General features: G+C 34.4%; 2 long non-coding RNA genes across 2 annotated transcripts in view; one reads left to right on the top strand and one right to left on the bottom strand.

Annotated features, from left to right (window-relative positions):
- LOC145720623 (uncharacterized) overlaps positions 1-13,604 on the top strand; it is a 134,249-nt gene extending 120,645 nt beyond the window's left edge. The window contains exon 4 of the long non-coding RNA XR_014143725.1: positions 4,346-13,604. This is a non-coding gene — a long non-coding RNA (uncharacterized LOC145720623). The remainder of the gene's footprint in view (positions 1-4,345) is intronic.
- The window catches only part of LOC145720622 (uncharacterized), a 324,122-nt gene that overhangs the window by 164,211 nt on the left and 144,334 nt on the right, over positions 1-15,577 (bottom strand). The window lies entirely within an intron of this gene.

Genomic DNA, 15,577 nt, shown 5'->3' with positions numbered 1-15,577 from the left:
CCTGGCAGTCGGTACTACCTCTTGTTCTTTTTGTTGAGGTGATTTTTTCCGTCTTGTCATTTTGTGCAGAAGAGAATAGATTAATGAGAGAAGAAAATGCTAGCAGAGTAACCACGTCCCCAGAAAATATACTCTAAACAAATCGACAGAATGGAATTCTCCCTTTTTTGGTAACTGTCCCTGGTTGTAAGTAACCCACTGGTCAGTTAGGGCCTATGGATATTTTGAAGTGGGTTGCCTGATGGGCCTGTCTATATTCCATTGCTCAAGACTGTTTGCCTAAAAGCAGCCTCTACAGATGACATATCTCAAATCAAAGATGAAGCCCATAGAAGATTATCAAGATTAAGGAAATGGAGAAATAGATATGGATCCAGAATTGAAACCAGGTAGTCAGGTTTTAATGTCCAATTCATTTCATTATTCCATGAGGCTTTCAAAAAAAAACTATTTTTTAACATAATTTCTTTTCAACAATCTAACCATACTGAGATAGGGAAACTGAAGGACTCCATAAAAATCTGCTTTTTTTTCTCCTTTCTGCTTCTATTCTTGCTAGGACTTGCACCCCTCACTTTACATGTTTCATAATGCACAGAGTATATGTCCTCCTTGTAAGTGACAAGAAGTTAATGATTTCTTTAGAATAGATAACAGCTAAGGAAGGATCAAGTGAGAATGACTGGACAAAGCCAGTCATATGCTCATTCCAAATCACTGGAGCTAGACATCTCGATGCCAAGACCCCCAGGCTCCAAGGAATAATTGATTTATGAAAGACACCTGGGTGCTCATCTTTGTTCTAAACAGTTCCTGGATGCCTGAGAGGACACATACATCAGACCACAATCCTCAATAAAAACCCCAGACATCAAGCAAAGACGATACTCTTTCTCCTTTCCTTTCTGAGTCTCCCAGACACTCTGTCTGTATCTTCACACTCTTTATACCTTCAATAAACTGTGCTCCCACCTCCTGCTGGCTTGCATTTGATTTCTATCCTGCATGTAGCCAGGAAGCCTCTTGGCTGGACCTGTGGGAACCCTCTCTGGGTCCTCTGACCCAGCCTGCCTACATCAATATGATCCAGCAATTCCACTCCTGGGTATTTATCTGAAGGAAACAAAAACACTAACTTAAAAAGACCTGCACCTCTTATGTTCATTGCATCATTATTTACAACAGCCAAGACATGGAAGCAACCCTAAGTGTCCATTGATGGATGAATAGATACAGAAAATGTGATATAAATAAATAAACACACACACACACACACAAATCACACTATGGAATATTATTTGGTTATAAATAGAAGGAAATCCTGCCATTTTTGACAATATGGGTGGACCTTGAGGGAATCATGCTTTGTGAAATAAGCCAGACAAAGAAAAATACCTTATGATCTCACTTATATATGGAATTAAAAAAAAAAAGAACTTACAGATACAAAGAACAGACTGTAGATTGGTAGTTGCCAAAGGAGGAGTTTGGGGGGTGGGTGAAATGGGTGAAAGGGGTCAAAAGATTTAACTTCTATTATAAAATAAATAAATCATGGGGATATAATATATAACATGGTAACTATAGTTAATAAAACTCCATTGCATATTTGAAAGTTGCTAATTTAAAGTTCCCATTACAAGGAAAAAATTTTAAATATGTATTGTGATAGATGTTAAATAGACTTATTGTGGTGATCATTTTGCAATATATACAAATATTGAATCATTATGTTGTATGTACACCTAAAACTAATATAATGTTATATGGCAAGGATACCTCAATTAAAAAAAAAAAGAATAAAAACCTAAAATGCATTCATTATTTGGCCAAATTATACTGTTGTAGATAAGCTATAACCATGGCCCTTACCAAATTACTCTCTAATCTACATGGTTTTCTACCTTTGGGTATTTATGGCAGCCCTCATAGGTGTAAGAACACCTATCACACAGATGTTAGAGCATTTCATACCTGACAAGCTCCACTTCTTTCACAGAGGTGTAGGTCGACCTTGTCCTGGAGATTGGTTTTAGAATGTTTTGTGGTTGCTTTTTTGTTTTTGTTTCTGTTTTTGATGAGAACAGAGCCAATTGCCTAAGATATTAAGCTTTGTTCATTATTAAACAAAAGCTGGAACTCAGGTCTCTTCACTCAAACTTTATATAGGAGATGTCATTTCTCCCTTTAGCTCTGTTCTTTCCTCATGAGGGAATATCTTCTTTTTTTCTGAGTACATTTTTCATATAATCCGTTCTGATAATGGTAACCAAATTGCTCTTTCTCATTCTCGCCTATTCTAGCTGATGCTGATGAATTTAGCATTTAACTATGAACTCTCTCTTATATTTAGATTTTCATATTTTCTTATTTCCTACCTAGACTGTCATACACATTCTTTTTTTTTTAGATTTTATTTATTTATTTGACAGAGAGAGACACACAGCGAGAGAGGGAACACAAGCAAGGGGAGTGGGAGAGGGAGAAGCAGGCTTCCCGCTGAGCAGGGAGCCCAATGTGGGGCTTGATCTCAGGACCCTGGAATCGTGACCTGAGCCAAAGGCAGACGCTTAACGACTGCGTCACCCAGGCGCCCTTGTCATACACTTTAACATTTTATCAGAGTTTCATGTTTTTTGACATATATATATATATATATATATATATATATACTCCAATCAAGACAATGTATACACTACAAATCAAGATAATATTTAACACCCTGAAAAATTTCCTGTGCTATTATTTAGTTCATTCCCCCCAACATCCATTTACAGGCAAGCACTAATCTGCTTTTTGTCACTGTAAATTAGTTTGCATTCTTTTTTTTTTTTTTTTTTTTAGATTTTATTGATTTGAGAGAGAGAGACAGAGATAGTGAGATAGAGAGCACAAGTGGGGAGGAGAGGGAGAAGCGGGCTCCCCACAGAGCAGGGAGCCCGATGCGGGACTCGATCCCAGGACCCTGGGATCATGACCTGAGCCGAAGGCAGACGCTTAACCGACTGAGCCACCCAGGTGCCCAATTAGTTTGCATTCTTAACAAGACGATGTAAGTATGTAAATATATATTAGTGAAGTGTCTGTTCAAATTTTTTGCCTATTTGTTTATTGGATTGTTTATTTTCTTATCGAGTTTGAAACTTCTTTATATATTCTAACTGCAAGTCCTTGATGATAAATGTGTTTTGCAAACATTTCTTGGAAGTTTGTGGTTTTTGTTTTCAATCTCTTTCAAAGATAAGAACGTTTTAATTTTGATAAGGTTCAATTTACTATTATTTTTCCTTTTATTAATCATACTTTTTGTTTTTTAAACATATATATCGTAATTTTTCTCTGTTTTCTTCTAGCAATGGGTCCAGTCTTATTTATTTAAAAGATTATTATTTTTCTATTGAAATAACTTTGCACTTTTGTCAAAAGTCAGTTGTATATATTTTGTTATTGAGTGACTATTCACTTCAGTTTGACCTTCTTGATGATTTCGTATGTCTATCACTATGAAGTATCCCCTCTTATCACTGATATTTTTTATTCCAGTATTTCTTTACTTTATATATATTAATACAGCCACTGCAGCTTTCTTCTTGTTAGTATTTGCATCTTGTAACTGATTGTATCCCTGTATTTTAAGCTAGTTCTGTGTGCATATACACAGTACTAGGGTTCATATTTATATTACACTTGGGAGTTTATTTTTATATCACAGTTATAGAGACAACACATACTTGGATCTTGCTTTTATATCACTGCGGACATTCTAGGATTTATAATCTTCATCTTTAACTTATCACTGTATACCTCTATATGAGAGTATGTTAATTACACTTGAATTAGAAAAAAAAGTATACATGCACATTGTAAGAACCTTTTAATAGCATACTTCTTTCATCCTCTCATCCTTTGTTATTATTATGTATTTTAGTTCTTCATATCTTGTGAGCAGCAAAATACCATTTTTTTCATTAAGCCATCAGTTATATTTAAAAATTTTTTTAAAATGAGAAAATAAGTCTATAATACTTATACAGTTATTAATCATTTTTAGCACCTTTAATTTTTGTTTTTAATCTAGGTCCAAGTTTCTGTCAGGAGTCATTTTCTGTTTGCCTCTAAAACTGTTTTTATGATTTACTGTAGTATAAGTGTTTTGGCAACAAATATCCTAGCTTTCATTAGTCTGAAAAATCTCTATTTTTATTTTTCAGGAATATTTGTTTAGCTACCAATTCTAGTTTTCAGTTTTTCTTCTGGCTTCCATAATTTCTAATAGAAATTCTATAGTGATTCTTAATTCTAATTACTCTTTGAAATAGTATGATTTTTATTCTTCTGGTTTTAGGAATCCATTATTACCACTGGTTTCTAGCAGTTTGATTGTGGTATGTCCTTGTAGAGAGCAAAATGGAGTCTCTCACGTCAAGCAGGAGCCCATGTCAAGCAGTGACGCAAGCAGTTAGGGTACTGCAGCTAGGAGATACCGCCAGGACCAACGTCAGCTGACACCCCAGAACTGATAATGAGCAGAACCAGAGGAGGTCTGCAGGGACCCAAAAACTGATTAAATCCCTTTAAAAAAGAAAAGGATTTTGGCAGCAAACTGTCAGACTCTTCAGACCTGACCCCTCTATGTCTGACCACTTAAAAAAGGCAACTGGCACCGAAAGCTCTGCGCGATGGATCTCTGAACAGAACCGAGATCCTGCACAGCTTGAACGTCAGAAGCAGTAAGTACCGAGAACTGACCCGGACCAGATCGAGGCCTTATCTTAACTACACGCCCACAGACTGACTTTGTGTTTGGTTTCTTAACTTCCTACACCCTCTGTTACCTTGTTTGTTGTGTGGCTTGTCTTCTGTCCCACTGTGTGCTTTGTAAGAAGCCAAGTTTAAACACATGGTGAAATGTCATTGAGTCTGGAATCCTGAACCTGCTTTATCATTGTGATTTAACTTTGCTTTATTCAAGCTGACATTGTGGAAAGACACAGCTCATGTGTGTGCCTTCCTAGTGTGCTCATGACAGTCCTGGTGTGAATAATACTGTGTATTCTGCTTGAGGTTCATTGAGTTTTGTTGGATCTGTGGGTTTATAGTTTTCAAAATATTTAGAAAATTACTGTTATTATTATTTATTCAAACATTTTTCTGTCCTCTCCCCCACACTGACGTATACTCAAATCTTCTGAGATGACAGTTACGTGAATGTTAGATTGCTTGATACTTTCTAGCTGGTCACTGAGGCTCTGTCCATTTTTTTTTTTCTCCCTGTTTCAATTTTGTTAATTTCTGTTGTTTTATATTCAAATTCACTAATCTTTTCTTTCTTCTGCATTGTCTAATCTACTCTTTATTCCATCCTGGAGTTCCCTATTATTGACATTTGGTTTTTATCCAGTTGCCTTTTCCTGCTTCTTCCTATATCTAACAATTTTTGATTTGGCGCTGTGTAATTTGTTTGTCATATAGCTCCTTAGTTATAATTTTCCTGATTATCTTTATGACTGGCAGAAAAACCATGTCAATATTTTTATTTTAAAATTATACCTTTGCGGGGCGCCTGGGTGGCTGTTGTTAAGCGTCTGCCTTCCACTCAGGTCATGATCCCAGAGTCCTGGGATCGAGCCCCGCATCGGGCTCCCTGCTCAGCGGGAAGCCTACTTCTCCCTCTCCCACTCCCCCTGCTTGTGTTCCCTCTCTCGCTGTCTCTCTCTCTGTCAAATAAATAAATAAAAAATCTATAAAAAAATAAATAAAATTATATCTTTGCCTAACAATCATTTATTTGGCATATACAATATGTAAGACATTAAGCTAGAATCAGCCAGTCCTTTGTGGAGTCCCTCATTACTACTTACTATACGTACCTAAACTATTGGTAGTCCTGGTGAATACATTCCAAGAAAATATGGAGAACATATTGACATGGACTTATAGCAAAACAGAATATACTCCAATAATACACTTTCTTAAAGGAAACGCTTTTTAAGCTTTCAAGTAATATAGCAGGTAGAGAGCTATAGGATAGATTATGCCTGTAGAAAGTGTTTACTATTTAATATTTCTGTACAATGGATTTTTATATTTCTTGCAAATTTGTTCTTGTTTATTTGTTTTCAAACAAGCAAAATACTCTTGCTTATTCAGAAAATGCTTATTAAACAATGGTATACATAAATCTACTTTTTAATAGTAGAAATATAAATTATCTTGCTTATAAAAATGTGTTGGGAAAATGTTTTGGGGAATTATAGATTGCTAAAGAAAAATTAGAAGTCGAATGTTTCCAAATCATTTGAGGGAACCTAAAGCTACCCTATGACCACATATTTAGGCTGTATTTGTTTGTTATTGTTGTGTTGTAAGGGTTGGGGTTGGAGGAGGCAAATTATTATATCCCTTTTTTTCAGGTTTCAAATAAATTGAGAATGGACCATAAAGTCAGATAGGGATAAGAATACAGCTTTAGCAACGGTAAGGCTTGATTGGAGAATATGGCTTGGACCAGTAATGAAAATTGGTGCATACTATGGCCCATCCTGCCATAGACAGTAGAGAGCTAGAGAGTTTCTAGTGACACTGCAGGGTGGGGAAGCCCTGCAACTGTGAGTTAATCAAATGTAGGAGAGTGGTGAGGAGGGGATGGCAAGGTTCTTGTGGAACCCAGGGGTTAGTCAAGTATTAATGGCATTCATTTTCCAGTCTTATGTCATATTTCTTTTGTGGGAAGAAATGAATAACTTGTGGGGGAGATAAAAGCTTCTTCCCCAAAACTTCATTAAGACAGTGGAAGACAGGGGAGTGGAAAGGAATATTTCTCCTTCCAATGGCCATTTTGTTAAAGCAAATAGGCAGACTTTAGATTCTGCTGGTTTTCTGCCCATCACAATGTGTTGTGATCTATAGAGAAAGATAAATGACTATTCACAAAAGTATAGTGAAATTGTCCTGGACAACTCAAGTTAGTAACTTAGACTTTAATGTTTAAATGCTTGAATATTTCATGTGGTTTGAGTTTTCTAAAAGGAATTAAATTATCAGGATAATTGCTTGGTTATTTGCTGTATTACCCGAAGTTATGAAAATAAATAAGGGTAGAATTTTTTCTACATTGCTTATAATTAAGACTTATTACTAATTGTAAAATTAGTCACTTCATTATTTTAATATATTTATACTCAAATTTTATACTTAATTATATATTAAATTATGTACTATATTTATTATATTATTACTTGTTTTATTATTGGCCTATGGGAAAAGAAATAGATATTATTCATCTGAAACCTATTCTACAATGAAATTTACACAACTGAGGTAACAGCTGAAGATTAAAAAACAATTAATTGACGTAGCTTGGAGATTGAGGGTCACGTTCCTTAAGAGATAACATGAACTATTCAGAGTTCAGAAGACTATAGCTCGAAGCCTTAAAATAACATTGAAACCCGTATTTATAATTACAGAAAGATAAGAGGAGCGTCATAAGTGTAGCAAAGATATAAATCTCTCAATCAGATCTTTTTTCCTTTAACATGGGTCTGGAGATCTCTCTCTCTATATATATGTATATAAAAAATTTTTTTCTTCAATCTCTCAGCCTTTAGTTTAAGTGTTTCTAAATTACCACCCTGCCCAGATTTCTGCCTCAATGAATAAACTTATCAAAAAAATCTCTTCTCTTTGGAAAAATTTTTCCAATAAGGTAATTAATTAGAGGCTCTGTGGATCTGATATATGCCAATATTTACTAGTCTACTTTGAAACCATGAATCATATATATGGCTAATGGAAAAGGACTTTAGTATGGATGATAGTTTCCATTCAATGATTTTAATTATAATTACATCATGACTACAAATTAATTATAATTTCCTACCTTACAGTATAGACATTATCTTCAAGATTAACCTCTCCAAAGTTTCTTCAATCATCTCAAAACTCCATGGACATTTCTTCATTATGTCATCTTAACAGTACAGTCAGTATTTGTATATTGTTTTGATCTTTCTTAACATACCCAAAGCTGGAAAAATCATATCCATGTGCCTTTCTTTCCCCAGCTAGATGGACACATGAGAGCAGAGGTTCCTTTTTCTCCCTGTTTTGGATCACTTCTAACAATCTAGTCTGGAAATAGAAATTAGTGTGATGAAGTTGCTTTGTCATGTTAGATACCAACCTAAATCTGTGGGCAGATTTATTTGGCATATTGTGGGTTTCCATTTGGTAAGCATTCTTAGGGTATATCCAAAGTTTGGATATATCAAATGCTTTTGGCAAGTACATATTCCTCATACTTAATGTAGAGTCATGGTTTGCAAATCACTATGCTAGGCATTAGGGAGTAGTAAATAAAGATTAATATAAAGATGGTGCTGTCTGCCTTCAAGGTGAGATGAACTGAAAAGGGGTTTGGGGTAAAGTAGAGCATATAGATTGAGAAGCAGGCAGTGAGAAGCAGGCAGCTTAACTTTTCAAGGGAAACAGCAGTGGTAACTTGTGTAAACCACTACCTCTCATAATGGTAAAAGAAAGTGAGTATATTTGGAATTATGACTTTGAGTTGAATACATACAAAACCACACAATTATAGAGAAAAGTTTACCGTCTTTATTTTACTATATCATTATGAGTAAGAAGGGATCTGTGACATCTTGAAAAGAGTCAGTTATTTATTCATTAGTTTATTAATGCATATACTCACCTAGTTGTCATCTATTCATTATGCCAAAATTTATTGAGCATCTACTACCTGCTATGTTCACTTCTAGGTGTTAGGGATACAAAGCAAATTAATATATCATGTTTACTGTCATATGTGGTTTCACAATCTCCTTGGGAGAGATTCATAATCTACCTTGAATAAGAACAAGGCCAGTCTTTGCACTGGAGGACCAGCAATGGTCTAGGCCAATTCGATTGCCCCAGGATATCAATAGCAGCATGTATTTTCCCACCATTATTATTCCAATCTTTTAGGACATCAAAACTTTTCCTCTTTATAAAATCCTTTTTAGAACAGAAATAATCATTGAAGGATCACATTCCAATTATTGCTAGCTAATTTTAATGATCTGGCAAAATTTTGGAAAGAATTCATTAGATGCTCAAAATAAAAATGGAGATCAAAATAGATTTTCAACAGAGGTCACGACGGCACTAACAGAACAGGTAAAGGTGCCAATTAATTTGTGATATATTTTAATGTTCTGTGAAGAAGAAAATGACAACAATGAAAAACAAATGATGGTGTCACCATATAGAGAAATTATTAAATGCTATCTTAGAGGTATTATTATTAAGGAAATATGTTTGTTCACAATATGTCCTAAGTGAAAAAAAGAATTTTAAAAAAGTGCTACATTATGAATATTTACTTTGTTGAAATACATATATAACATATGAATAGAAAAAATCGAAAATATATAGACCAAAAATTTGTTAACCCTGAACAGGTGGATAAATTTATGGTTGATGTTTTAAGATTTTTCTTCTAATATTTGGAGCCTGTTTTACTCCGTACTTTTTCTACCGTTTTGAACTTTTTAATTGGGGTATAATAGAAGTATACAAATGTGTGCAAATCATAAATGAATAGCTTGATGCCTTTTCACAAATGGAGTACGCCCGTGTACACAGTGCCCAAATCAGGAAGCAGAACATAATCAATATCTCAGAAGCAGCCTATCTCCTTCCACTTCCTTCCATTTACTGCCTTGTAAATCATTTTCTTAAAGGTATTAACTTCAATCTTGAGTAGAGGTCTGTGTGAACATATGGTGTTATGTTAATGTACAAATCGCTGAATTCTTTTTGTGGTTAATGCCTGTCAGGTACACAAAGTTCCAAATATTTAACTGAATCGGTATTTGTGAATGTACTTGTAAACCTAAAATACACCATGCAAATGCAAGTAATTATTATTTTATACTTCTCTGATCTGAGAAGCAAAGATATTAACTGACTTGCTTCTGATTTTGTTTCTCATTTTTTTAGTTAACTGATACTTATTTCACACAATTTCAGGTTATTCATGTAGTTAACAGAATACAGTTCAAGGCTTTTTAAATGACGGTATTTTCCTATTCCAACACAAGGACCGGAGATTTGGCCTTTTTTGTCAAAGTGGATGACTAGTTTGGAAAGATTACAGTTTAGATTGGATGCTCTTTTCTGAAAGAATCTGTGCTTGTCAGCTTCCCAAACCAGTCAAGTCAGCGACCAAATCCCCATGAGACTGCACACATGTAAATGATATTTGTAAAGTCTCTCGGAGTTAATGAATATGAAATTTATAGCAGCCCCTCAGTTGGGGAACTGGCTTTCTGGATGGATGTCAGGTTTAACCCAGTAATCACTTCTCTGGATTTCTTCCAATTCCTCTAAGAGCACAGTATTTTCAAAACTGGAAGCCAGCCATATATTATTTGAAATCATGATTCTCAAATTTTCAATTAATAAAGTACAACTAAAGTAAATTATGCCAATTTTGAAAATGTATTATTTTTATCATATATGGTAAATATGAAAGGAAGTTAGTTATGGGAAGATTTAAGATACTGACCAAGAGGGGCACCTGGGTGGCTCAGTCATTAAGCGTCTGCCTTCAGCTCAGGTCATGGTCGCAGGGTCCTGGGATCGAGCCCTGCATCGGGCTCCCTGCTCCACGGAGAGCCTGCTTCTCCCTCTCCCACTCCCCCTGCTTGTGTTCCCTCTCTTGCTGTCTCTCTCTCTGTCAAATAAATAAATAAAATCTTAAAAAAAAAAAAGATACTGACCAAGAGCTAAAGAAGTTTATCTTTTTACTTCCTTCTTTAATAACAATTTATACTAACTGACAAACTATGAGACCAGCTTGTATCAAAGAAGAACGCTTCTACAAAACTTAGGAGGCTTTGAAAAGAATGAAATAGCCCTGTATGTAGAAGTATGGAAGATCTTTACAATATAGTACTATTTAAAAAAAAGATTGGCACAGGAAATAGTTTTAATATGCTACCTTTGATGTATAGAATGAATAAATAGAGATAGAATGATAGGTAGAGATAACTTCTTATTTCTGGGTAAGAAACAGTTAATTGCAGACAAGGGTTTCCATAAAAACAAGAAAAAGCTGAAGAAGTTACATAAATCATATTTCATAGGGAGCTTTAGAAAGAATGAGTACTAGATGAGATAATATTCCAGGGAGTAGAGAACCTTTCTGTTCCTCCAACCCTAGGGACATTTGCTGATTCTTTGGGAAAGCTAATAATTGGGCTTAATCTTGCTGAAAGTTTTTGTTGGGAACTGGAAGCTAAAGTAGCACTCTTAGTGGTCATGCTAAGCTACAGTGACAATTTGGAAAGTTGAGACATATTCAGGGAGCATTTGATGACTCTGTGGCTCTATAGAAGCTAGAGAGCTAGGATTTATCTTCCAAAAAGACAGAATGAATCTCTGACAGTTTTACATCTGTTTAGGAAGCCAGCCCTACAAGTGGGAAGAGGCCAGCTGAATCTCATTGACAATCTCCACCTCAAGATATCTGCCAGATTTTGAAGCCATATTGGCAAGAAGTTGGAAAGCTTGGCTGGAAATCTTTAATATGCATTTAATTTTAAATTAAAATATTAATTATTTTTCATATTTAATATTTTAAATGCAGAATTTGAAGACTGTTGAGATAGCTATCTTCCCGTTGTTTTCAATCTAAAACCAAGGACATATATGTGAGAAAAACAGAATTGACCCAGAAGTAGATAGGTTCAAACTAAGTCTCTAAGGAAATGCAGAGCAAGCTTATTCTCAGACTTTATATAGACAGCAACTTAGATCCTATTTGCCTAACAGAGGAAAAGGACAACACTCTGGTGGAAGATATCATCTGTAGTCTCAAGTTTTCTTCTGTGTATGGGTGGTATTTATCCTGTAATCAAATATTTATAACAATCAGAAAATTATAAAAATATGACAACAAATGAAAATTTAAAAAATAACTGACAATAAAGGCACAGTTAATCCAGATATTGTAGTTAGCAGTCAATGACTTTGAAATAACTTGATTATGATATTCAAGAAAATAAACAAAAGTTGGGGCAGCTGCTGGCTCAGTTGGAAGAATGTGCAACTCTTGATTTGGGGTTGTGAGTTTGAGTCCCATGTTGGGTGTAGAGATTACTTAAATAAATAAAACTTAAAAAATAGAAAAAAAGTTGGACAAAATAGATCAAAGTACAAAAATAATATCAGAAGATTATAGAATGAGTCATATTGATATTCTACACCTGAAAAACATGTGATACCTAAAATTAACAAGTCAATAGATGTGTTTACCAGCAAATTAGATGCATTAGAACACACAATTATTAAAGTGAAAAAAGACACCAATAGATCATATCTGAACTGAAGCACAGAGTAAAAAGCATGGAAACCACTGAACAGAAGTGTCTGACATGCTAGAATAATATATCATACATTTAACTGAAGTCTCAGAAAAAGGGAGAAAGAATAAGGAATAAGCAATATTGAAGAATTAACAGCCAAGAAATTTTAAAAGCCAATGAAAGATACAACACACATGTTCAAAAAGACCAGAGAACCCAGAGCTAACAACAGCAAAGGAAGCAATCAACAAAACTAAAAGGCAGTCTATGGAATGAGAGAAGATATTTGCAATGATAAAGAATTAGTGTCCAAAATCTATAAAAAACTTATCAAATTCAGCACCCAAAACCCAAATAATCCACTTAAGAAATGGTTAGAAGACATGAATAGATATTTTTCCAAAGAAGACATACAGATGGCTAACAAACACACGAAAAGATGCTTATCATCACTCACAAACAGGGAAATACAAATCAAAACCACAATGAGATACCACCTCACTGGTCAGAATGGCTAAAATAAAAAAGACAAGAAACAACAGGTATTGGTGAAGATGTGGAGAAAGGGGAACCCTCTTACACTGTTGGTGGGAATGCAAACTGGTGTAGCCACTCTGGAAAACAGTATGGAGTTTCCTCAAAGAGTTAAAAACAGAACTACCCTATGACTCAGCAATTGCACTACTAGGTATCTATCCATAGGTTACAAAAATACAGATTCAGAGGGGTACATGCACCCCAATGTTTATAGCAGCATTATCATCAATAGCCAAATCGTGGAAAGAGCCCAAATATCCATCAATTGATGAATGAATAAAGATGATGTGGCATATATATACAATGGAATATTGCTCAGCCATCAAAAAGAATGAATTCTTGCCATTTGCAATGACATGGATGGAACTAGAGTGTATTATGCTAAGTGAAAAAAGTCAATCAGAGAAAGACAAGTACCATATGATTTCACTCATGTGGAATTTAAGAAACAAAACAGATGAACAAATGGGAAGGGGAAAAAAAAGAGAGAAGGAAGCAAACCACAAGAAACTCTTAACAATAGAGAACAAACAGGGTTGATGGAGGGAGATGGGTGGGGGATAGGCTAAATGGGTGATGGGTATTAAGGAGGGCACTTATTATGATGAACACTGGATGTTTTATGTAAGTGATGAATCACTGAATTCTACTCCTGAAACCAAAAAAAAAGAAAAAGTAAAAGAAAAAGATATATAATCAAGTTGCTGAAAACCAAAGACAGAGAAGATCTTAAAAACAATCAGAAGAAAAAAAAGGCATATTACTTATCAAAGGAGCAAAAATTACTAACTTCTCAGCAAAAATGTTGAAAACCAGAAAATAATATAATGACATATTTAGTTGGCCAAGTTATTATTCCATACCCTGCCAAGATATCTTTCAAAAATGAAGGTGACATAAAGCATTTTCAGACAGAGAGAATATGCCAATATCCAGCCTGAACTGAAGAAAAGAAACCAAAGGGATTTTTTTTTTTCAGGCGTAAAATTAAAAAGTTAAAAACATGAAAGAGCAGGAGGGAATAAAGAACAAGAGAGTAAATATGTAAACATAAATGAATATTGACTTTACAAACAATTACTGTTATGCCAAAATTATGCGTGGTATTAAAATGCCTGACAACTCTAATGCAAAAGTTCAAAGTATAAGACAATAGAGTTGAAAGGTTCTAAAATTTTAGTAGTATTAAGGAATTGGAAACTTCCTTTGTTTTTATCCCTGTGATTATTCTAAATTTCTGTTCTTCTCCTCTGACCAACACTTTGACCAATCCTTTTCCCTTTAAACCCATGATAATAGATGAATTTACTTCATATCATAAAGAATATTCTGGCCTTTTCATTTTGGTAGTTACAAATACTAGACTACTACAAAAATAGCTGTTTTTCTTTAGAAATGGAGTATGGAAGAGACACATTCTTTATACTGAAATAACTTATGTACCTTTGCATTGTAAAGTCTTATCAGGTTCTGGTTTCTTATTGTGTGTTAAAGCCAGATATTGCCCAAATTGGAACTGACTTTCTCGACATAGTTCCTAGACTTCAAATTTTTTTTCTCATTTGTGTATTGTTAAAGCATTGATGACTGATGGTATAGTCTAGGCATATATAGATGGTATAATCATATGTTCTCAGGCTTTGGCTTGAGTAGACTACCCCATAGCCTCTGAAAATTGGAAGCAATTAATATATAAGCTTGTACAGATGGTAATCGAGTGATGTTTTGGTTGTCTTGAATCCCAAAAGGAAGATCTCAGAATGTAATGATTTTTTTGATGATGGCTCATGAAACTTTGTGGGTGTTCAAAAGCTATGTGGTTATTTTTTAGAGAAATGAAAAGGGATCCAAACTTGAGAGTCTAGATATTGCTTCCGCATATAGAAAAAAAATTATAGTTTGGAAACTCTTTATAGAGCTTATTACAGGTAGTGGAAAGAAATGTTCTCTTCTTTAGTGCATTTTCCTCCTTTTTTTCCCCCCCCTACTCCCTGCTTACACTTTTAGTACCAATGACACATAAAGCTGGATTTAATCTTGATTTTTTAATATAATAATCCCAATAGTCAATTTTACTTCATTGTATTAAGTGCCATAGAAAAAATTTAGAAATATTTTTTCATCAGAAAAGAAGTATTTTTTAAAAATCAGGGTGTTGGGTAATTTAGTTTCACAAATTTTGCATTTGCCTGAATTGTCCAAATGAAGATCTTGCCTGCCCCAAATGACCCTGACCATAAAAACTAAATATCAAGCATAAAAAAGAGAAATAAAAGAACACCACATATCTAAAGCAAATATTTAAAAATGCATACCTGACTAGAGAAAATTGTTTTAGGAAAATTATTTCCTAAATTTAATTTTAATAATTTTCATTTTCTTTAATTTAGTATAAAAAACCCTTTCTTTAATTCAGTATAAAAAACCTAATTTCTATATGTTTACTATATTTCTTGACATGTAAATTACATTCTTGGAGGGAAACTTTATTTGTTGTTTATAAAATAATGTAATCTCATTGTGGTGGCAATTGATAATTCTCAGCCTTGAATGTAACCAAGATGACGCAGCTGTTTTGAGGACAATCAGAAGTTAGGTTCCTCAGTTCATTTCTCATCGATCCACAAACCTGGCTTAGGAACAGGATGAGAACTGAGTATGTGCTCTGA

This window comes from Leptonychotes weddellii, chromosome 3 (genome assembly GCF_054177405.1).
Source record: "Leptonychotes weddellii isolate Sample4059 chromosome 3, ASM5417740v2, whole genome shotgun sequence".
NCBI lineage: Eukaryota > Metazoa > Chordata > Mammalia > Carnivora > Phocidae > Leptonychotes > Leptonychotes weddellii.
The sequence above is the reverse complement of the archived record's forward strand: the minus strand, read 5'-3'. Positions and strand labels throughout refer to the sequence as shown.